The following is a 25,050-nucleotide window of genomic DNA, read 5'->3' on the forward strand; positions in this document are numbered from 1 at the left end:
ATTACCTGCCTCTGTTTCGGAAGGAGTGACTTATCATCATCTTCCGGCTACGTATGGAATTTCCTGTAGTGTGTTGATTAGTATATTTTACCAGTTAGGGAAATTAGATCATAATATGTCTAATATAGATAATATTCTTGGACAGTTGCCTATGAATAAAGCACTGAATCCTGCAAAAGAAGCTAACACTTTAGGTGAGATTTTTTTAGAAACGAAAGAATTAACCTTAGAATATGTTTTTAGAAACAATTTAACTTGCAGTTTGAAGGGAGAAGAGAAGAATTTTCTAGACATGATTGAGAGAAGAAGGTTGAACATGCACAAGAAAGCAGAAGGGCATAAAATGAGTGACACGATGTGGGATATTGAGAAAGAAAAGAAGCTGAAAAATGGAGCCAGTCCAACTATGGCTATAGATGCCCCACAGAAAGGAAAACTGTGCATTACCAGGAAGAGATCCCAGTATGATTATTATTTCATAGGGACAAGTGAGTGCCATGATACATACTTTATTGCAACCGGATGGGGATTTAGAGGAGGAGAAGATCCAGTTTTCCCGGGAGTGTATTATATTTGTGGGAACAAGGCTTATTACCGTTTGCCTGATCATTGGTTTGGTACATGTTATGTTGGCCTGGTCTTTCCAAAGATTTTTCACATGGATAGAGTAGATGATGCTGAACATTCTAACACATTAACACGCTATAGAAGAGAAACATGGACAGAAATTGTAGGAGATATTTTTGGAGCTTTAATTCCAGCAGTGGGAATTTCTTTGAATGCATTTGGCATTCCGTAGCTGTCAACAGTGGTGGATCGTTTGTCAACAAGCACCGCTGGAGGCTTTCTTTTGGTTAATACAGAAATGGTTGCTTTGGGCGCTATGGCAATGCAAAATCGACTTGCCCTTGATATTCTTTTGGCAAAAGAGGGTGGAGTCTGTGGAATGCTGAAAGTTCAACATTGTTGCACTTACATTCCTGACGAAAGTAAAGATCTAAAAGTCTATATCAAAAATATTACTGATTTGCATGAAGAATTAGTACCACTGGAAGCTGAAAGTATCTGGACTAAAATGGCTAATAAGATGAGATTGCTATTAAGAATTTTGTAGCCAAGATAGGTAGTACCATATTTGGTAAGATATTATTTCCATTAACCTGTGTAATCGTTGCACTATTGATCCTTAGATTAGGATGTATGTGTTGTAGATATAGAAGAAATAAAAAGAAAAATACAAAAGAAATTGTTAAAAGAAGACAAAAGAAACCAGAAAGAGATCCACAAGAAATAGAGTTAGAAGAGCTAAGAGAAAGCATGTATATAGAAACTAAAAAGGAAGATGAGATGGAAACTAGGGTTTAAAAACATGAACAAGAACAAGAAGATATTTCGAATCTTTCCAAAAAGGGAAACTAAATTGATTTTTGGGGTTTTTGATTTTTGTGGTGATCAGATATCACCAAAGGGGGGATTGATGGAGCAGGGTTTTTAATTTTAAACCAAATACCTGTTTCAATTTCGCATGTTATAACTAAAAGTACTACTGATTAATTATTAATTATTAAAAGTTTGTCGAATGTTGTCTAATCAACCTTATTAACAAGAGAATTACACGTGGGAATGCTATTGCATGGCTAAATAATAAGTGAACTAAGTTGGTGAGCAAACTAACAGAAAAACGATGTTGCTTATGTGATGTTATTGTGTTTTGCGCTTAAATTAATATGCAATAATGGCTTTTGATGTCGCAAATGGCTAGATAAATACACACACATAAGGGTATTAGCAGGGGAATAACACTGTATAATCATTTCCGTGCAGTAATTCTGTTTTATGTTTATTTTTGCTTAAGTTGACTGATGTGGCCTACTACAAAATGGCCACCACCCGCAGCCTGCACTCGAGTAGATGGAAATTCACAAAAAGGCTTCGCTCTGCCTGTGACCTTGCTTCCCTGATGAACTGAAAAGCCATAAGCATGATGACAAGTCCGGGACATCTGCCAAGAGCCCCTGGAAGACGGAAAAGTTGATACGAACTTGTTATGAACTCACTATTGAAACAAATTCACCTAATAGAGACATCCGTGAAAGTATCAAATTGGTCATGAACATTCAATTCTGCTATTCATTAGTTGGGACAATCTATGGATGAGAAAATCTCGCATAATATCGAAAAAGTACCAAGATGACATTATTTCCGCCATTCATCCGTTCTGAATAAAGAAATGTAACTTTATAGAATGTAAATTTTAGTATAAATAATAGTAGACTAGAGAGGTCTAGCGCCACTTCTTCCCGAGCTGATGATGCGAGGTCCCTATGCTGACGGAGAGGACGAGGACTCTACATGACGGCAGAAAACTCTAATTTTTCTACAGAAGACCGGTTCTGAATTAGGATCTGACATTTAGACAGAATAGGTAAATATGAGAAAATGAATTTGCATTTAATTGGCTTTTCCTGAAATTTTTGATAAATGAACAAATTGTTTGAATTTCTGTCTCGGGTGGTTATTTCTTGTCATGTTTATTGAATTTATTTGTGTATTCTATGAAATGTTCTTCGCTAGATTTACAAGCAACTAAGCTGGTCGCATTGACCTCAAAGTACAGGCAGATCGGATAGGTATCTAAAGGTGTGTTTCCCTTATACAAGGCACGGATAAGAGTGGTAGGATGAATGTTGGTGTAATGGGCCCCACCAGCGTGTGATGTGTGTGTGCGTGTGTGAATGCGAGATCACTCCGTCCGTGGAAGTAGAGGGGATTTGGAAGCTCTGATCTGCACCACCTGTGCAGAAAAACTGGATGCCAGCAACATGATGGAATGGAAGAAAACCTTTAAGGAGGATACTGCATTGGTCGAATTAAGGAGGTATGTGGTGGAAGGTTGGCCAGACAAAGGTGCCTTGAGGGAAGAGTGCAAGTCATATTGGGAGGTGCGTAATGAACTGACTGTGATGTTTGACAATGCCTTAAGGGGAGACAGGATAATTCCTCCCATGTCTTTATGGACCACCATAGTGAAATTGTGTCAGAAGGGACATTTAGGCATAGTGAAGAGTAAAAAGAAAGGTGAAGAATCTTACTGGGGGTTGGGTATGGACGCAGAAGTGGAGAGTGTGGTTAGGGAGTGTGACCTGTTTGAAGGAGTGGATAAGCCACAGATGACAATGAAGCCTTGTCTCCGCCCTGTGCCTTGCCCTGATATGGCTTGGAAAACCATAGCGGTAACCATAATGGGCCCTGCGAGTGAATAGGAGGGTAGTAATTCTTATGTACTCATGGCTATACACTACTTTTCCAAGTGGCCAGAGTTTGAGTTTGGTTGTAGTTCCAATGCTGATTCTGTGGTGGCATTCTTGGATAGTGTTTTTCAAAGAGAGGGTCTTCTGAAGAGAGTTATAACTGATAATGGGCTGCAGTTCAGGTGAGAGGTTTTGAAGGAGTTCATGATGCACAATGGGGTAGAGCACAGTTTCACCTCTCTCTATCATCCCAGAGGTAACAGCAAAGTTGAAAGAATTAACAGAGTTGTAAAGGGCGCCTTGCAGACTGCTAGGAGTAAGAGCTTGGATTGGAAGGTGAGCATCAGAAAGACAGTGTGGATGTATCGCACTACCCCCACTGTTACCGGTTTGAGCCCATTCACCATTATGAGAGGCAGGGCTTTAAGTGGGCCGGGTCTGTCCGGGTCTGAGCACTGGCAGTTTTTTTTGGGGGCCCTCGAAACGGGTCTCTATCGGGCTCTATTTTCGTGGCTACTAAAGGTAGTCCGTTCTTTATTTTTTTTTTTTTCGGACCCGTTTTGAGGGCCCAAAAAAAAACTGCCGGTGCTCAAACTCTGCCCACTGTTGCTGCACTCATGGGCGTAGGAAGTGTGGGGGACACGGGGGATATATCCCCCCCAGATTTTGGAGTGGGAGGACACGGGGGACAAGGGTGGGGGGGACGAGGGGACAAAGGAATTTCCCCTCTCCCTTCTGTTATCACAGGGCCATTAGCACGTGAAAGCGCTACCTAATGGCCCTGCACTTGACCTGCCTGGAGTCAGAGGCCACCCGCCCTCTGCCTTTTGTTATGCTGCAGGAAGGCTCAGCCGTTCTGGGAAGGGCAGAGAACGGAGAAAAAATAAACGCTGTCTCTTTTCCTTCATGGCAAGGACCGTGTCCACTACTCCTGACCTGCCTCTGGCGGCTGCCCTCCTCTCTTTATTCCTCCATCTCTTTCTGTCTCTGTTTCGCTCCTGCTTACGTGCTGATTTCAAGAGGCAGCTCTTAAGGTACTCTCTCTTGCCTCTCCTTTTCTTTATTTGTTCCCCTGTGAAATTGTTCCAAAAAAGGCTGAACACTTTGGCTGTAAATGTCCTCATTTTCTGACCGTTTTCGATTGAAAAGAAAAACCTCGGAATGGAGAGAAAAAATAGTTAAATACCTAAATAAAGCAATACAGAGTGGACAGCAGACAGGCCAGACTGTTATTTACACCCACACACATTAGCGCCACATTACAGAGTTTGCCAGTGAAAGCGCTAGTTTCTTTTTATCTTCTTTCTTTGAACAACATTGTTTTCCCAGGGTGGGTAAGTGCGCCATTCCTAAAGGGACTGCAATACCTGGTTGATGGGTAGAGTGGAAACGTTTAATATGATCGTTTCCAACTTTTTAATTATTTTAGCTTATAAAATGCGGCTCTGTGTTTGGGGGCGTGGTCTTTTTTAAACCAAACTGCATACATTTTGAAAGGATATAAGCAATGGACATTGAAAGGGGTCCCTTCCTGGTCCAGTAGCCATGTCTTGAACTTTTCAGGCAAAATCACTTACTGATTTCTGAATAATGAGTTTAAAACCGTTAATGTAACCATGTTTTTTTCTGATTACAGTTCGCATGCTTTGCTTATTCATGCATTCCCTATGAGTGTTTGCTTTTTCCAGGGTGTTATTCCTTTTTTTTCAGGCAGCATTTTACTGTTGCTTAGTGCATAATTTGAATTTAGTCGCAGCACAATTGAGTTGTGCTGAAGGCAGTGCGAGTTTCTCTCAGTGGGGCAGTATGGTGTTCAGTGTGGGAGAGAATGTGGCACTCTGGCCAGAGCTGCTGAATTTGGAACTGGAGAACCATGTTCAGACCTTCATGACCAGTTCACCATACCACACTCCTGACAGAGCTTATTCCGATGCTACACCTTAGAAGGCCCGATAGACCTTAGAAGCCCAGGTGTCTTAGCACCCGCAGGTGGACCTGTCCACCACAATCCATACTGCAGTTCACTTCCAGTCTTACGGGCAGGCATATGAAGAAGCACATCCTAGATCGACAGTGAATCTGTCACTGAGGTCACAAGACCCTTGAGGCCAGTCCACCTCACCCATTGGTACCTCCATTGGCCTTTTTCCAGCACTAGCAGTGCAACTTGCCAGGGGTTGGCAATGTAGGATTTGCATGCACACCAAACTTAGGGGGTGATTATAATGGCTGTGGGACCACCACGTCACCCCGTCGGTGGCGGTCCCACCGCCATTGGTGACTGCGTCACAGCCCGCCATATTACAATGGCGGGTGGTTACCTGGCGGTCGGACAGACCAACCACCACGCACCCGACGGGCTTCTTGAGCCCGCCGGTGTGGTGGAGGGGCACGTGGTTCCTACAATGCTGGTGGTGCCTACCATGCACTGCAGCAGGGATTACGATGTCCCTTAGCCGCCAGCTTATCAATGGCGGTTCACCTGCCATGGAAATGCTGGCGAAAGGGACATTGGGGGCCCGTAGCAGGCCCCTTTACCCCTGGCCCTCAGACATGGGTCCTGGGGGGTGTTAAATGGTAGCGGCAGTTTCAGTCGGTATCCTTTCAAGTAATTGCCCGGCGGTAATCGCCTCTCATACCACTCGATAATTTACCAATAAAAGAGGCAGGCGCCGGAGACTGGAAGGCAGGAAACAAAGTTTTATTCCGTCGGAGCAGAACACATCAGATCAGACAGCAAGGTATCGTCACGAGGTGCTCTAACTGCATCTCTGAGACCTCGTCTCTTATACACTGGTTTATTGCTTTATTACACATAGTACATTCTTGAGATTCCCTTGATGTGCGGGGGAATATCCCCTGAAGCCCCGGTTCAGATCCGTTCCCACACATAGATACAGTAGAAGTTCCCACCCCACCCACAGTAGGAGATGGCTATTGCGCAGCAGGGTATTCCGCCAATTCCTGGGGGTGTGTGCGACCGGTCCGGTCTCAGGGAGTAGGGGCTTTTGATCTACTGTAATCCCTTTGATGCGGGGTGTTTCCCTTACAGTAGGGGCAATAAACTGCATCCGCAGGGCTAGGTGATGGCCTGGGACCAGTTCGGACAATGGGGCGCAGAGGAAGGGGGTTATCAAAGGAGAGGCATGACCATGTATGGGATGTCGGTCGGATGTGGTTCCGTAGCAGGGTCGCGCAGAAGGAGAGGGTTTATGGCCTGTATGAGAGAGCGGGGGTGGCCGGCGCGCGGGGGATGCTCGCAGCGCCAGGGGAAAGCGCTGGCGGTCGAGAGTGAGCGGGGAGAGAGTGGGGTGCCTAAAATGGCGGCCGTGCATTCGCTGTGCGTGGCGCTGGGGAGAGGCAAGATGGCGCAGATAATGTTCAGTTTGCAAGCTAAATTTCCACAGTCCTCCCTTTTAACATATCTCGCCAGCTTGTCCGGCCAATATTCACCTTTGTTAGCCTTTCAGTTACAGTATCGTCAATGTTCGTCACACATTTTAAAGATACAGAGTCGTTAGGGTAGGCAGGAGTAATCTGACACATTTGTACATTGTCTCATACAGTTTGATAAAGTAGGCGAGGAGGAAGTGCATTCAAAGTTGCAGTATAGTCGTGTACATGGCTGGTGTTGTATGAATGTTACTATACAAAGTTACATTTTCTTAACTTCTCAGTGTACAGTCGGAAGTGATTGATGCAACATCATGAAAACTTGATAAGAAGATAGTTAATATAATAAGGTGGTTGGGAGAGGATTTTCAACTTTGACATGGGTTCTTCTTTCCAGTGTCCTTGTTTTATAAAGAGCTATCACTGGTAAGCTCTCATTGTTGTTCTTCTTTCGTTGGCACTGTTGAGCACCGGCGGTGGAACTAAGGTCCAGCTCAAATCCGATTTCTTCACGTGGCAGGGTGTGACCACTCACTGTTCTTTGATCACAGTCCTGTTCCTTAACACAGTTCACCACAGGTACTTTTGAGACAGGGTGCCGGCCTTTTGTTCCTCGGTAGTAGGTCAAAGTCATAGTCCAAATGAAAGAGGAAGAGAGAATGGGGTGGCATGGGATCGGATCAAAAATGCGGACCAAGGAGAGCAGAATCTTTTCAGCACTGAGCCCATCAATCGGGCCCGACGGGTTGAGACTTCAGGTACGCTGGTCAGTGAGCAGGGGCCTCGATGTAGCCCTTCGCGCTCATTGTTCTGATAATGGTGTCTCGTCTCACACCCTTGTTGCTTCGTCGCTTCCCCCTTGGTCGATGTCATAGATGCTTTATGATCCGCAGCCAGACTGTGCGTCACGTCCGACCCCTCTCTTCCGATGGCTGCAGGTTATCCTTGAATAGGTTATAAGAAACAAAAGTCTTAGAGATCTTGGCAGGGAAGACATTTACATACTTCATTCTCTCTCCCAACCACTGAGTAGTTGCGGAAATGCTCTTATCTGTTACTACATGATTGGTGCCTATTAACTCTGATGTTAATGTGCGTGTTACTAATCTATTAATTACTGCTGTGGTGCAGGGTTCTGTGGGTGTCCCTGTCCATCGTCTGGCCTTCTAGGTGTCGGTTTCTGCGCCTTATAATACAAGGTTTGGTAATACCCGTAAGTGCGAGGTGCTACTGTCATGCGTTCATGAGTATCCTTTTCATACAGTAGGTGACCCTTTATCAGTTTAAAACAGGGCCATCAGCTGTTTCGTTCGGGATACTCTGAGACGGCTAGTATAGGGCTGGAGTTATCTCTGGGAGAACAGGGTGCTTTAGACATTCTATTTCGGGCTAATTGGTCAGGGGTAATTCTGGGTGGTGGAGATGGTGTCCTTTAAGAACAAAAACCACTGACATATAGTCCCCGTGTTGAGGGTCAGATTGGGAGACATCAGTCGTCTTACCTGTCCTTTCCTTCTCAGCCGATTAGGCTTAACGTTCGCAGAAAGGAGAGGTAGTAACGTGGTAAAGTATGGTCGTTTTTGTTTCTGTCAATTTTGTTCGAACACCACCGTGTTCGGGCCAATTATACACTTACCAAAGAGGTGTATGTCGTTAATTTATTCAAGAAGAAAGAGGACAAGAAAGAGCCTTTTGCGAGGGAGGGGGGGGAGAGAGTGAGAGAGAGAGAGAGAGAGAGAGAGAGAGAGAGAGAGAGAGAGAGAGAGAGAGATGGGTAAGATAATAGGCCACTTGGTGCACATACAACATGGAGTAGCATGGGTCTGTTCCATGTAAGAAAACACAAGCGGGGAAAAGACATAAATTCGGTGGTCACGCACACACAAATGCCGGATAGGGTGTGACAGTACATGCATCAAGACGGGGACTCAGGGCTGCGTTGAGCACGGGGACCTCTCCTTTCCTGTCCTCTATTCCTATGCAATGCTGCGTACCTTTAGTATTTTGTAGTTTATCTTATGGGTTGTCTGACCCTTTATTCTCCTCCCTTTGATCGGTGGACGAGCACTTCAATCATACAATGACGCTCTCTTCAAGTGACCCAAACATGAAATGCATACACATTCATATCGTATAATCGTAGTACACACGCACAATCATATCATACAGTTTTTCATGTTCCCAATGATGGTCTGTAATTTTTCGCACTATCTCGCAACATTTGTCTATGTTTTCCCTGATATTGAACTTGGTGCGGTCCGTGTCCACTCCACTTTTCAGTCGGAACTTCGTCGTGACCTATAGAGGGGAAAATAAGAGGGGAGGGGAGGTGCAGTATTCAAAATACCCCAGCGCGCGCAGACACGAAAGGTTCTACCTACCATGTACCAGGCTAGCCGCAGGGGTGGGTAATACCACGGACCTATTATTCTTTAGTTCGAGGCAAAGATGCTCTAGTTCATTCATCTCCTAAATTCGCGTTCCCTGGTCGTGCATGTATTTCTCAATTGGTCGTGTATTATGGTGCAGGATACCATACCTTGCGTGCGACATATACCTTAAGTTATAGTTCATTATTGATTTGACAATTCTTGGAAAAAGGGCAGGCGTGATGGGTACAAATTCCGTTAAACAAAAGATTTTTAGGCAAATTGTGTCTGTATTATCTGTATGCTTTCGCTTAGGAGTAACAATCATTTATTTAAAAGAAAAACCTTCAACAACCTAGATGATTAGTCATGACACTGATTTCGTAATTCCTTTTTAAGAAGCCCTTTATTTAAAACAATGTCAGTATGGAAGTACGGGCCTACAGCCGCCATAGACCGGCCACGGTGTGAGAGGCGTCGAGCAACATGAGCAACACTGGATTAACATAAAAATCGGTTCCCCCCTTTTTCCCACCATCATGTGTGAAAGCATCGCATACATATATATATCTCTTTTTTAACACAAATGTCACGTGACTGGAACGCCACAAGGAGTTGTAGGCCACTCCTACATCAGCGCCATCTTGGGGCGGGGTCGGGTCAGTGCACAGTCTAAGTCTTTCCATGAATTAGCTGTTGAACCAGAATTCCTTTCGGTAGTTCGAGAACTTTCGTTAGCGTCAACTTTGCGTCAGCATGGCGTCACTGCAACCTTGTAGCAATGCCATGGTTCGTTCTTAGGGCGGGGCAGCAGGCGGGTTCTTCCGCCGACGCTCTACTTTCTCACTGCACCAAGCGGAGGCAAGGCGGCTGCCGCCCGGGGGGCAAAAGAGCAATGGCGGTGGTTTTGTCCTTACCGGAAGTCCGCAGGAGTCGAATGTCAAATGACTCCAACCAATCCTGCAAGGCTGAGGGGAGCGTTCTGTCAAGGGTGGGGCCCATGCCCTAGAAAACAAGCTTTCGAGTCCAGAATTGTCTCACGGTGGGCCAGGCCTGGAACCGGAGGGGTCAACCGCCGGAGTTCAATGGCAGCAGTAGCAGCAGCTCTTCGGTACGGCTATCGGAGAGGGGCCAACAGCAGCTACAGCGGCAGTTCAGATGGTATTGCCACCGGAGTGGTTCCAGTAGCAGCGACAACAGCAGTTCGGATGGTATCACCATCGGAGTGGGCCCCTACTTACTTGGCTGCGGGGGCCCACTCCCCGCGTCGGGTGCTAGCGGCAGTCTTGGTGAACCCTGTGCCTGGGTGGTTGCCTGGCGGTCGCGTGCAGGGGTGCCGGCTCAGCCGAACGGCGAATGAAGTGGCAGGACGCAACTCAGCTGGCTGACGTGTGAAAGATGCGGTTGGGGTGCCCTCGTCTGCTGGCGAGCCTCCACCTGGGGAGGTGGGGGAGGCCCGTCCGCGTCGCCTCCCCCCGCCAGGGCACCCTCCATTATTGAAGGAAGAAGTAAATGGGAAGATCCGCACGGCGTGCCAGGGTGAAATTCAGCAGGCCGATGAAAAAGATGGCTGGGTGCAGCTTAGCTGGCCGGCGAATTAAAGACGGTTGGGTGCAGCTTAGCTGGCCGGCGAGTCAAAGACGGTTGGGTGCAGCTTAGCTGGCCGGCGAGTCAAAGGCGGTTGGGGTGCCTGGCAAGCCTCCACCTGGGGAGGTGGGGGAGGTCCGTCCGCGTCGCCTCCCCCCGCCAGGGCACCAGCCCTCCGGCGCTTCGTATAGCCTCCGGCCTATTCGCACAATCGCCCGCCACTGATGTCAAGGGATTTTTGCATGGCTTTTATAGCCCAAAATCAACTAAAAAGGACCGCCCAAAACAGGCCAATGTTGCAACTTCAAGGAAGGAGAGGCGAGGACGGTGTCACGTGGACGTAAATGCTTTGGGATGCAGGTCGCAGCAGACTGTCATGTAAAATAGTTGTTTAAAACATGTTCTAACCTGTTCAGTTTGCCGGAATGTTGTTATACTTATAATTTATTAAAAATGTTTGACCATACTATTTTGCTCGAGCGTTGTACGTATCAGCGATCTGGTTAGCGTATTCGGAAAAAAATGGCGTTGCTCGATTGCACGTGATCCTAATCAAGTGTGGTGACGTTGATGGTGGGTATCAACAAACTTCCGGTTGTGTCTATTGGGGTCCCTATTTTTGTTCAGTTCCAAAAGGACCGGGCACTGGGATTTCCAGTGTCCGAACCCTCTACAGAACGCACATTGATTCCCATCTAAGTCTATCCGTCCGTTGTAGGGTGTAGGTGTATGGTCTCTAGGGGGTAGTTTTCTTGGGGCGGTTGGTTGGTAATTCTCTTTTGGGGGTTCCCTTCCTATGGTCACCCCTTGCAACTGTGCTATCATCACCCTCTCCTTTAATTCCTTTTTCTTCTTCTCTGACGCCCTATCGTTCTCGTTCTTCTGGTTTTCGTAGTATTGGGCCATCTGGAGAATTGCTGCGGGTTTGGAGGCTGCCCAACTGCTCTCGCTGGTCTGTAGCTTCTGGGAAACTTCTTGAGACAGACCCTTTACATAATTCTGGACAAAGAGGTGGTGTCCGGTTGCGGTGGTCATGTCTTGGCCACTGTAATCGGAAAACACAGTCTCGAATCGGGAGAAGTATTCAGACACATCTTCCTGGGGTTTCTGACGGCAAGCCGTCACTATCGACCAGTCTACCTTTCTTTCTGGGATTAGAGTCTTCAGCTTTTGTACAATCTTGTCTGGGAGCTCTAAGATGGCTTTCGGGGGTTTCTGTCCTGGTTCTCGCTGTTTATCTATGGTATCGAGTTGTACCCAGGTATATCCGAACGGCTCAGCGTGGTCAACTTTCCGGATTTGTTTCCACACATCAGCCGGCAGGCATAGCCCAAAGAACAAGTCGATATCTGCTAACGTCATTATCGTTGAGCCTAAGGCTGTACCCAATTCCGTGTAGAAGGCAGTCGGGTTCTTTCTTAAGTCGGGTAGAGTCTTTCTAAAAGTCAAAATATCTTGCCGGTCCCATGGCTGATAGACCCAGTTATATACAACCCTTCCCTTCGCATCTGGGTTGTTGATGTCGTCGTGTGTTCCCTGACCCCGTGGGGGGACCCAGTAGGGGGCAGCTTCTTTAATGGGCATCATGGCATCGGCCCTTCCTCCCTGGGGCTTAGTTGCTATGGGGGTTTCTGTTTTGGTGGTCTGTCCATGTTCTTTAAGGTGTCGGTAGACCTCGAGTGTACGAGTGAAGAGGTTCGCTACATCGCCCTCTCTTTCTTCCCCAATGTCTACCTTCCTATATAGGGCCGCTAAGCCTTCGGGACCTTTATCGTGGTACCTATCCTCATATGCATTCAGGGCGTGATAACAGAGCCGTACGACGAAGTGTCGTCTGCGGCTGTCGGCATACGATTTATACACGTCTGTTATATACTCCTCACTTTCTTTTCGCTCCACCAGCGTCCCTACTATCTTGTCAATTCCTGCTCGTTCATCCTTAGTTAATCGATTCATTCTGGTGGACTCTTTCTTTCCTATCTCATGGTCGTCTAGCGTTGTAGTCGACGTTGGGTTCGGCACAAGAGGCTCAGCCGGCGCGGAGGCCGTGAGGGCCGAGGCCCCTGTACTGCTTTCGCTTGTGTTCGGGGGTTGTAGGTGTTGCACTATTGATTGGGAGGGTGCATACGGAGGGGGCATGTAAATGATCGGGGGACCTAACAGTAATTCGTCATTCGTTCGCTGCTTGGAGGACAACTCAGGGTAGAGCAGAGAAGGGGTCCTAACAGCGTACTGGCCTGAGGTTTCGGGCTCCTGTCTTAGTTTAGTTTCCCTTCTCTCCTTTATGTCTTCTTCTAACTTTCTAGCGGCAAGGTGAGCTGCCTTTCGTAATTCCTTTTCTGCTTTTACTTCTTCCCTCTTTTTCCGTTGCGTCGCTTCTTTGCGCCACATGCCAATACTGTCAAGCATAGTAGGCGTCGTCTTATTGCTACGCAGAGCTACTTCTAGCGCTTCTATCTTGCGGTCGTCGAAGGATCCCATCAGTGGCCACTGACTTTCGGGGTCCTTCTTGGTATATTTATGCCACAGCTTGCTATAGGCTACGGCGACTAGTCCATATTTAGTGAACATGTCCTTATTAGGGGTGCCTTCCAGTGGAGCCGGGTGGTTCACCTCTAATAAGCGGTCCGGGCAGAACCAACTACCAATCAGTGGGGAGAAGATAGGCATGACGGGTTTCAACGGGGACAAAAGTCAGCACTACCTATCTTTTCACTGCTTGCAAAGACTAGACAGAATATCTCTATTCTTCGTTATTTGTAAGCAGAGAATACCTCCAAAGAACCAATATCGAACAACTAGTGTTCGGACAATCAATCAATCAATCAATGGGGAGATAAAGATAGGCACGACGGGTTTCAACGGGGACAAAAGTCTGCGTTACCTACCCTTCACTATTTGTAAAGACTAGACAGAATATTCCTATTCTACGTTATTTGCAAACAGAGAATATCTCAAAAAGCACTATTCTTCAAAACAATCAATGTTCGGACAATCAATCAATGGGGAGATAAAGATAGGCACGACGGGTTTCAACGGGGACAAAAGTCTGCGTTACCTACCCTTCACTATCTGCAAAGGGAGAGAGAGAGAGAGTATTTCTACTCCTTCCCGTTTGTAGACAGCGAATATCTCAAAAAAGAGCAATCAATGAGCAATACTAGAATTTCCAAAGCTTCAAACAATCAATCAATTATTTCTCAATTTGTCGTGTATCACGACCTTACCCGGACCGCGTGGACAGTTTCTCGTCTTCCGCCTCCAGCGCCCGATCGTCCTCTACTCTCCGTATTTGCCGCGGCACTCCTGATGGTTCCCAGTCAGGACCGTAGATCACTCGAGAGAGGTCTGCTCGGAACCAGTGAAGTTCGGATGATCGGCTGCCAGACGAGGGTCTATTGGGCAGGAGCTCTCCCGATCGTTGCAGTCGTTCACTCTGTCGTCGGGACCTCTCCCACTGGATCCACGTGTCGCTGATGGGCCCCACGTTTGGGACGCCAATTGTTAAATGGTAGCGGCAGTTTCAGTCGGTATCCTTTCAAGTAATTGCCCGGCGGTAATCGCCTCTCATACCACTCGATAATTTACCAATAAAAGAGGCAGGCGCCGGAGACTGGAAGGCAGGAAACAAAGTTTTATTCCGTCGGAGCAGAACACATCAGATCAGACAGCAAGGTATCGTCACGAGGTGCTCTAACTGCATCTCTGAGACCTCGTCTCTTATACACTGGTTTATTGCTTTATTACACATAGTACATTCTTGAGATTCCCTTGATGTGCGGGGGAATATCCCCTGAAGCCCCGGTTCAGATCCGTTCCCACACATAGATACAGTAGAAGTTCCCACCCCACCCACAGTAGGAGATGGCTATTGCGCAGCAGGGTATTCCGCCAATTCCTGGGGGTGTGTGCGACCGGTCCGGTCTCAGGGAGTAGGGGCTTTTGATCTACTGTAATCCCTTTGATGCGGGGTGTTTCCCTTACAGTAGGGGCAATAAACTGCATCCGCAGGGCTAGGTGATGGCCTGGGACCAGTTCGGACAATGGGGCGCAGAGGAAGGGGGTTATCAAAGGAGAGGCATGACCATGTATGGGATGTCGGTCGGATGTGGTTCCGTAGCAGGGTCGCGCAGAAGGAGAGGGTTTATGGCCTGTATGAGAGAGCGGGGGTGGCCGGCGCGCGGGGGATGCTCGCAGCGCCAGGGGAAAGCGCTGGCGGTCGAGAGTGAGCGGGGAGAGAGTGGGGTGCCTAAAAGGGCGGCCGTGCATTCGCTGTGCGTGGCGCTGGGGAGAGGCAAGATGGCGCAGATAATGTTCAGTTTGCAAGCTAAATTTCCACAGGGGCATCTATAATGCCCCACAACATATTACTGAACCATGTGGCAGGCACCGATATATTTAACATGTTCCTTTTTTTTTTACTTTGCTGCGGATGATGCAGCCAGCAGCACCTGCTGCAATGTAAAAGATAGGCACTGCGAACACCGTAGTGGCAGTCGCATTGTAATGCCTATCGTGGGGCCTCCACCTTGAAGGCCAGCGGTCCCATTCCCCGATTCGATGGCGGTGGTACTGAAGTCCATTTGGACTGAGCTGAAAAAGGATAAGATTCATAAACTGTAATTTTACAAAAATGAATGTCACATCTAGCATGAATTGAATTTAACAAAAGAAAATTGTGTGTGTCCTCCTACTAAAATATTGACAGGAGTTAAAGTATATAATTATGGACTACAGCGATGTGACAGATAAAGGTCACAGTTAAGAAATCCTCAATTTATGTCATCTGGCCGTGTGTGAAAGAAAATGGAAAAATCTTCATGCCTATGGATAAAACTCAATGGTCCTCCATTTGAAACATTTGACCCAAAGCTGTATGTAAAGAGTTGGCTTGCAAAAGGTAGAAGGTCTGCTGAAGAAAATTGTTGTGAGAAACCCCAGCAAAACAAACACACTGAATATCTTCGAGGGTTTTGGGGAATCCTGCAATAGATTTCTAAGTAATATAAATATTCTTTACATGTTTTTTAAAGTGTTTGGTATTTTTATGGGTTATACTTAATAAATATACCTTTTTGCCTATTTTATTATCCTTTGCTGGATGCGACTTCATGATTTTCTTAAGCACACAGTGCTAGTTATTTTGATTTAGACCACGCCCCTACTCGGATAGGCCACGCCCCTTCAAGACATTAACCACGCCCCGTTTAGAGCACCCCCAGTTTTTTTTTCCCACTTAAAGCACTGATGAGAGGTAAAGTGCCTTTTATGAAGGCTAACCAAGGTTGGCTGGTGAAGTCTAGATTACTACAATGGTCTCCAGAAAAGGTAAAAAATAATATTGTGAAGGCTCAAAGTAAATACAAGGTGTATCAGGATAAAAGGAAGGGCTCTGGAGAGTGCTAGGTCAAAAAGGGTATTTGGTAAGAGTAAAGTTGCCCTTTAGAGTTGGTGAAGGGCAAAGCAAATTCTTCAAACCATGTAGGGTGGAAGAAATCTTCACAAACTCTGCAAGATTGAATGGTGGTAAGGTGTGGTTACATGAGCAGATTTCCTACATTTTTAGAAGACCGTGTTGATGATAGTGAGGACAAGAGTTTTTGGTTTTGGTTTATTGGATTGATGATTTTGATTGGCAAGAGGGATGGTCTGTGTGAGGGTGCTGAAGAAAGTTATGCGGATGAGAGTTGAATGGGAATATCGACGAGATTGAACAGCTGAATAGAAAAGTGAATGGTAAAACTCCGCAGCACTTTAATGCTGACTTTGATGACTGTTTGATGAAGGTACGTTTAAGAACATAGAAGAAGGACTTCGAGTGTAACTTTGTAGATGCACGAGTCGCCATTTCGGAACGGGCTCATTCTGTATGCATGAACATAGCGGTTCGACAGTGTAGCGCGCTAGGCCACTAGACCAGCTATTCGATCGGCCCCCATGAGCCGAGTCACACTTTTCTGTGGCAACTGGACCCCGTGTAAGTTTGGGCTCTTAAAGGGAATCAGCAATTGCGCGTCCTCGCCCATCACTATTGTGGAAAACAGAAGCGTGCCCCTTACAAGACGGCGGCCGTTCACCCCTGGCGCGCTGACGTCTTCAGGACGCGCCGCGCCTCCGGTCTGTAGTGGCAGGAGCCGAGTGGTGAAGGTGACACCGGAGGGGCCGCGGTGAGTGCGGGACGGGGGCAGTTGGCTTCGTGTTGCTGCATGACGTCACTAGTTGCCTCACATATCACGGCGCGGTTAGGGCAGGGAGGGATTCGTTGCATCTCTTAGTCTTGCCCTGGTGTCACCAGTGTAGTAGCCCGTTATGTCACTGCTCTCGTGCTTTGGTCAGTGGTGAGGCGGGTTAGAATCGTGATTTGGGCAACTAATATTGTGTGCCTCTGTCTAGCACAGAATGGACCAGCGAGCAAAGACCTAGTGTTGTCCAACTCAAGAGGCCCCAGGAGACCCAGTAGCTGTGTAACCAGTGCCCAGTAGTTGTGTAACCGGTGCTCTGTACAAGATCTGGCTTTAAACAACAGTGGAAAGCTGGCTAGTGGTAGGGAGAGGGGCCAGTCTGTACTCTGAAATAACTGCCACGAAGAGCAGTGGTCGATGAGGGGGTTGGAAGGGATGTCATTGTGATTGAGTTTATACAGCGCTTACTAATCCATATGTGATGATAACTGGGCAGCGCGTCGCTTGGGGAACCCGTGGTTAGTGTTTATTGTTGGTAAAAACAAGGGTACCTGTTCTATCGAAACTGGCAACCTGTGTATGTGCAACATGAAACAAAGATCAAGATTATAAAATCAATTGTAGAAAAATATAAAAAAACACTACGTTTGAAGCCCAAACAGGATTAGCAGCATTAGGATGTGCAAGGGCATACAGTGCTATAGTACTTTTGATAGGCCCTGGAGCCCTTCGAACAGTCTTGTCTGCTGCTCGGCTACAGCGTGGCTAGCTGGTCAGCTGAGGGACGGGATATTGTAAATGGCTGGATACATATATTGTGGATGAATATTATCTAAAACGATTTGTGCGGTGCACCAGTGGAGCAATAACCTTGCAATCCTAGGAAAGTGGGAGAGCATAGGAGTAAATGATGTAAATATTGAAAATGAGATACTTGAAGCAGTGCCTTATACAGGATGTTTGACGCTTTGCCTGCAGTGTTAAGCTAACAATGGGTCCTGATTGCAGTTCCTTCTGTTTTGCTCGATCCTTGAATGTCGACGCTCTGTACGGTTGTCATTATGATGAAGTTAAGAGAGAACTATTATTTTCTATTGTGAACATTCATTCTGATTGTCTGAACGGTGTGTGAAAGGGAAATGCATTTTAAAACATTTGGTTCGCTTTGTTGCATTTATTCTACCAGCATTTTAAAAGTATGACATTAAAATGCAAATGTGGTAAGAGGAGTAAAGCCCCGAAAACATTACAATATTGTGTGTTATACTGTGCTGTATTTAAGAACAATGTCTTGCAAAGCAGGACCAAAGAAATTCTATTATGAAGACTTTCTATAACACAATAATAATACAGGAGAGCTGGGCCTAAGACAGTTAGATATGAGATAGAATGGGACGTGGCTGACTCTGGTCCCCACTCTTGCATCAGATGTAAGACTGACATGACTGATTTAATCCTATGCTAACCTTTCTTTCTGTGGCTGATGGTCTAGCAGCGTATGTTAACCTCCTGTCTGAGTGCCTACCATGGTTTATCAATACAGCCAGTTTGTTTTGTGTATGTTGTCTGAAACAGTACCTTGATAGGTTTTCGGCTGGATTAATCTTACATTTACACAATTTGGTTGTATACTGGTATCTTGATTTTTTTTTTGATGTTTTGTGGGTTGTATGCTCATGTTTGACAATTGTGTTGGTAAGGATGTGTCTCATATTAGGATTTGGTTTGTTAGTCTGCTTTTTATTTTGTTTTCCCCCTTTTATATTCTTATTTTAATAAAATGGATTGTTAGGGTGGAAGGTAGCCCACCACAAGTAATATGTCACTGTCCTTTTTAGGTCCAGTAAAGGTTTCATTGATTTAAACCTGAGTATCCGAGGCACAGAGCAGATGGACTTAAATTAAGAAGACATGCAAAGCATTTAGATGTACCAAGAATGTCAAACCCCACATTAAATAAAAATCCCACAGCAATTTATTAAAATAGAAAATAATTTAATGAACATAATGACACAACAAAAAACCAAAAAGGGGAACCAGATACAAGGATGTATAAAGTTACAAAATAGTGCCAAAAAGTGTTCATCTCAAACCACATTCATCTGATTACGATTGACTTATAGGCGCCATTTAAGGCCAACTGTGATGGAGCGTAGTTCGGACACAAAAAACAGGTTCACCTCAGTCAGAAGTTTTACCTTAAGAATTACTCTCTGAAGTGGAAGTCGGAAACGCTTAGCGAGAAAAGGCAGCAGGCTGTGGCCAAGGAGGGTCCCACAAGGCTGGATAGCAGTCGGGCGAGGTCCCGATAAAGTCGCAGACTTCTGGCGGGATAGCTCAGAATGGGAGAATGAGAAAATTTGCACCCAACAAATGTCCCTCGCTGGCTGGATACTTTTTGCTCTTTCGTCCACTGGAGATTTCTACATTTGGACGTAGTCACTTTTTTGGAGCTCCAATTCCTCCAATGGGGCAAGCCTGCAAGCTGTAACCAAACATGGCTTTACGAGAGACTGGATGCCTTCTTTGCAACACTCCTCTAAAAATGAGTTTTACGCAGAAGAAAAGCTAGGGCGGAGCACAATGGCAATGCACTTTCGTCCGATTGGCAGGTTTGTCCCAGCCCTCCGGAGGTCTTTGGAGCCAACAGTATTTCTAAGTCCCAGGTTTTTCAGGATGACCGTAGTAGTACCCATTGACTCTCCCAAGCATCCCAGAACCTATGGAACAGCACTTGAGAGTCAAGACTTACTCCAACAGAAACTACCAACATGGTCCAGTTGGACGGGTTCAGCTGGGTTCAATAGGAACAAGCATTTGCAATGCAATAGGTCTCGCAATTGTGAGAGTTTGAGCTATTGGCATTGTAAATGGCAATGCCTTTTATTTACGTGTTGGTTTTTAAAACATAAATAAAAGGCATTGTCATTTACAATGCCAATAGCTTAAACTCTCGCAAATGCGAAACCTATTGCATTGCAAATGCTTGTTTGGGATTTCACATGATGTAGTCTGCCAATGCTTGTAATTGCTCTCCTTGAAACTGCATTATAAAAATGTTTGTCAACTGTAGTTTCTGTAATATATTTGTGGTATATGCAACGTTCTTGAGCTATGCTACAGAAAACTGCACCAATATATAAACATCACAGTGCCGATTGTGAAGGCATGAGAAATAAATGTTTGATTTTATTTTTAGCCTATGTGTCTTGTCCTTTGCATTCTGAAGGCACAGGCTTCTCAAAGGAGTGGGGTGTGATTAGAGACGTCGGAGGGCCTTTGAGTTCACATTAACGTAAAATATACTGCCTTTTTGACTGGTATCCCTCATCTACAGAGGGAGGAGAGCAGATATTTAAATGAGATCGAGTTATTTTGTAAGCTGTCACTCCACAGAGGTACCGATCCCGACTAATTCTGACAGCCACATTTCTCTTATTTGACTGCAAACTGGACTATAAAGCTAACCAGCTCTAGATCTTGTACCTTGACTGGAGTACTTGACCACAAACCACATGGTCATCACTACCGTCTTCAAAAAACCTTTAAGTGACTCCTTTAGGAATTTGTGAAAGGCAGGAGGATAAGCAAAAGCAGATACATCATCTTGGCTCTGAAGAACAGTGATAGATGAGCAGTGGAGATATCAGAGGGAAGCGTGGAACGTTTCCTCTCAGGCTTGCAAGCCAAGAAGAGTGATGGTGAAAGAGGAGAAGGAATTCACTGAGAATACATTGGTCCTGACGCCTGTCAGGGTTATTGCATGCTAAAGAGTACCATAAACACGGTGATGTGCGTTCTACCCCATCCATTTCAGGCAAGAAACCACATAAAATCAATCACGGCCACAACAATGGCACAGTACACACATTTCCTCGACATGTACACACACCACACAAAGTAAAAAAAAAAAAAAAAACTCTCTCTTCCAAGGAGGGCATCTGCAAGGGTGCTGAGCAAGATTAATCGGTGCAGAAGGAATAACGCTGTGCTTGCAAATTGCACACAGTAATTTTCACATGCTGTCTTTGCGCTGCTGCATCGTAACAAACCCAGCAAAGCCGACGCTGAGAAAAGCAACTGGCCATTAACAATTAAACATCAAACTTCGTAAGCGCTGACAGCGGGAAGAGCTCAGAAGTTGAAAGTGATGCTCACGTCGTCGCCCATTAAGTTGTTAGTACAAGACGATTAGTTAAGGAGCTGCAGGCACCCGGACCAGACGGCCTTCAGATCATCTCTGAAAATGACCCTTGGAGTCCACTTCTTTGTACTGGGATCAGGTCCAGCGCTTCAAGTCTTCTCACAAGTATCAACAGCAGGTGCAGTCCTTCATCTATCTTCCACAGGTTGAGTAGTGTTGTGAAGAAGGTGCCACGCTTATGCCTGGCACTTGTCTGAGGGTGGGGATGGCTACTGGCCCTCCCTAACCAATAGTGAACAAGCATTGAAAATGCAATAGGCCTCACCTTTTATTAAGATAAAGCTATTTCCTTTGCTAATAGTATTATATAGCAAAGCAAATAGCTTTAACTTAATAAAAGGCGAGGCCTATTGCATTTTCAATGCTTGTTTTAATACAAATTAAGCAGTGCCTCCAAGCCGACCTGAGGGCTAAGGTACACACGGTATAACGGCGTCCATCTCCTACGTGTGATCTGGAATCTTGTCTGTTTCTTTTTGGTCGCATGATTTGCTGACAGTGTTGAGTACACTTTGGTAGCACCGGCCATCACTCATGACCACGGGTGGAGTGGCACAGTGCGGAGATTAAACCATTACTCGACGACCCCTCTTCCGTTCTGCAAGCCCGTCCTTGTTCCAGCTGCTCTGTACCAGTGCGCGCGCTCTACTGGGAATCCCGCCCCTACCGACATTGCTGACTATGGAGTAAGTTTGGCAATCTATTTAATGCTAGAAATAGATGGCAGACAGACGATTTTGCCTTTTGCTGTGACTTAAAATATTTCCGCTCCTGCTTGAATGAGATTTAGAAGTGACCTCTCACCCCAGCCCGTTTTGTCAAATGAAACTGAGCGCTGTGCAGATGTCGCTCAGATGTTCATTTAGATATCGGTTGCGGGTGGCATCTTTCCGGCCCCTTTTTTGGCGTGTGCTCCCAAGAACAACAAAGAAGCCGAGTGGTTGTTGGCGCCCAGTGTTCTCTGCTGCCTGCCCTGTTTCACAAATGCAGTCTCAATTTCGAAACTTCTTGTGGTCTCTGAAATAAATGAAGGTTTACCTGTACAGTCTATCATTGAGGTTAAGCACGTTTACCGGATTTGCTAAGGACAAAGTGGAGCTTGCTCAGTGCTTCATTCGGGAGGGACGTCACTCTGCGCTGCCGACTCTGGTACAGGAAACCAGGGTTCGAGCCTCGAGGTCGCGTCCACTTCATGTGATTCTGGGCAAATCACTTAATCTCCCCGTGCCTGAATGTGTAATGTAAATACGGTGCTATGTAAAGCGCTCCAATACCTTCGGGTCGAGTTTGCGCTATATAAAATATTTAAAAAAAAGAACGTGGCCTTACCGGTACCAAAAAGCAGCGGAGCTTGAAAGAGCAGTCTCTTCCCTGTCCGGAGCCCTCCTACAGAGCTCCACGCAGCCTCGGTGCTGCACCTTCCCGTCCCACCTCCCTCTCTGAAACCTGCAGCTCCCCGAACCTCCAGCCATGGCAGAGGTAGAGCCTCCCCCGTCGCTGATCAACGACTTGGACCCCACAGCTTCCAACGCATCTGCCCGGCTGCCGGCCGCCCCCGAGGGGCGGTGCTAGCCTACGGGAGCCTGATGATCATGGCGCTGCTGCCCATCTTCTACGGAGCCCTGCGGAGCGTGACCTGCGCCAAGAGCAAGGTATGGATCTTGGAGGGGTATGGTGTATGTAGGAAGAGAGTGAATTGGCTATGTGTGTGCAGGAGATAAATGAAGGGATAGTCTTTTTCTCTTTTAGAGCCGTCCCAGTTGGACTGGCTCGCGATCCGTCCCAGTTGGACTGACTCGCATGACTGGTTTCTTATCTTTATGGGGCCATGTGTTTGGCCCCATAAAGATAAGAAAACCTTTTACGCCAGCAGGAAGTCGGGGCAGCCAGTCCAACTGGGACGGCTCTATAAGCGAAAAGTGTACGTCACGAGACGCTCCTTTCCAATGGCTGGCCACCGTTTAGCATAAACGGTGACGCCAGCCAATGGAAAGGAGGGGCGGGGCTTAAAGCCCACTAGAGAAATCTAACCAAAACATTAAATCTCGCCAGCGAGACTGTGCAGTCTTACGCCAGGCGAGACCTAAAAAGGTCTCAGGGGTAGCCCTACCCCCTTTAGCTGCAGTTCTTGTGTGCCCTACTGCAAACAGTTCCACAGTGCAAAGCTGGTGAAGCCCTTCTCTCCTTATACAGATCCTGTATACCCACCATCGAGGTGTGGCCATGGAAATGAACAACCCCTCCGCTGTGGTCACTTTAAACCAGTTCAGGGGGCACCTCCTCTCCCCTGGGATTGGCCCTGCCTGACTGGGGAAACAAAGAAGGGCCCTGCTCTGATGTCTGCTAATATTTGATTGTGACAGGGTATACCTCTTTGAAGGTAGTGTAGTTACTGCACAAAGCCCAGATGGTTATCCCTTTAGAGGAACAGAACACCTCCCACATCCAAGGCTTTTGTCTCAGCTACGGATGCAAATTCTCACCTCATCAAGGTGGCTGTTCAGTTTGTGTGACAGTTGCAGCTCAAGTAAATGGGACTCCATAGGCTGTAGGCAGGGAAAAGATAATTTTTAAAACCTACTGTTTCCAAGCTATTTATTAGAAATCCTACTTTACCAGTGAATTGGGGGTTGTCCTAAATATTTTACCATCCAAGAATGAAAATTGTAGTTGTGTCCTAGCTGGAGAAGGAGATAACATTTATTACATTTAATAATGAATCCCAATGTTTTCCTATGACTCTGCTAAACTGGCTACATTAAAAATAGCTTTTGAGTCATTATCACTGCAAACATTAACTGTGTACCCTGCCTTATGGTCAGTAAGGCCTCGGTAGGGGTGACTTATTTAATATCTAAAAGGAAGTTGTAGGCCTGTCAGAAGGTCTTATTTTGACTGGTCCAAATTGCAGTTTTAAATCATCTGCCCTGTTAGACTACAATGGTAGGCATGTAGCCATGTTTGCACTGCCATTGTTGTGGGTGTCATATTCCACAGGTGGCATTTCACTTACAGACCCTGGGTACACTTGGTACTATGTACTAGTGTTGCAAAGTCATCTAAAGTCATCCAGTGCCCTGGGCACCCCCATTTGTTTGTTGACTGGTACTGGTGGTAACTGACTGACTGTCCTTGGGTTCTGCCTAACCAGGGCCAGTGCTATGCTGAAAACACTTAGGATACTGTGAAAACACCTACACACACTAGGGTACACTATGGGTTAGGGTACTCCTATGATTGGTATGACCTTCCCTATAAGGCCCTAGTACATAATAGGGCAGGGGGATTAAAACTACCTTTAAGTGCCTAGTATATAATGGGGCATGGCACTGTGTCGCAGAACTGCTTGTAAATGGTGCCCAAACTCGACTTTGGTGTTAGGGGCACTTAAAAATTAACAAATTACAATATTGTGGTATATTGGGTACACCCAGGGTCTCAACTAGGTGTCCCAGAGGTTGGGGGAGGGCAGGTGCTTCTAGGGAGGACCCTTAGAAAATAGGTTTTATGGAGCCTGGGTATAGGGAAATTGCACATTTCACTTCCCCCATTGTCGTAGAGTGCTTTCTAAAATTGACTTTTGTGCTAGGAGCACTGTGGAGTGAGGATCTACGTTATTTTTGTATAGTCGGGGACCCCTAAATTCTACACTAGGTTAAGCAGAGGTGGGGTGAGGCAGGTGTCTTGTAGCTACAAGCAAGGTCCTTATAAATGCAGTTTTATAGGCCTTGGTGTTGGAGAAATTAGACATAATTTTTCCCTGTGTAGAGCCCCATCTACATGGGTTAACATAACAATAGTTTATGAATTCATAACTACCGTAAGGGACTAACAAAAAATATCATCCAATGACTTGGGAGAATGGTATTTATAAATCCAATTATATGCTGTTGTTAAATTTATCCTAAAATGTACAGAAAATAAGTTATAAGACTTTCTTGTCTGTGAGCCAAAATTCAGCCTTCCTGTGGTCTGCCCCGATTGGTCAGAGTTAAGTGGATTAGCCAGGCTGCTTTGATGAAGTGATAAGTTGCACCCAGGGAGAGAGTCTATTTCTTGTAAGA

General features: G+C 46.1%; 1 protein-coding gene across 1 annotated transcript in view; it reads left to right on the top strand.

Annotated features, from left to right (window-relative positions):
• Window positions 1-16,628: 16,628 nt before the first annotated feature.
• The window catches only part of NDUFV1 (NADH:ubiquinone oxidoreductase core subunit V1), a 52,357-nt gene continuing 43,935 nt past the window's right edge, over window positions 16,629-25,050 (top strand). Inside the window, exon 1 of the mRNA XM_085651503.1 lies at window positions 16,629-16,767. The gene's annotated coding sequence lies outside the window, so the exon portion shown is untranslated. The remainder of the gene's footprint in view (window positions 16,768-25,050) is intronic.

This window comes from Triturus cristatus, chromosome 4_1, assembly GCF_964204655.1.
Source record: "Triturus cristatus chromosome 4_1, aTriCri1.1, whole genome shotgun sequence".
Classification (NCBI taxonomy): Eukaryota; Metazoa; Chordata; class Amphibia; order Caudata; family Salamandridae; genus Triturus; species Triturus cristatus.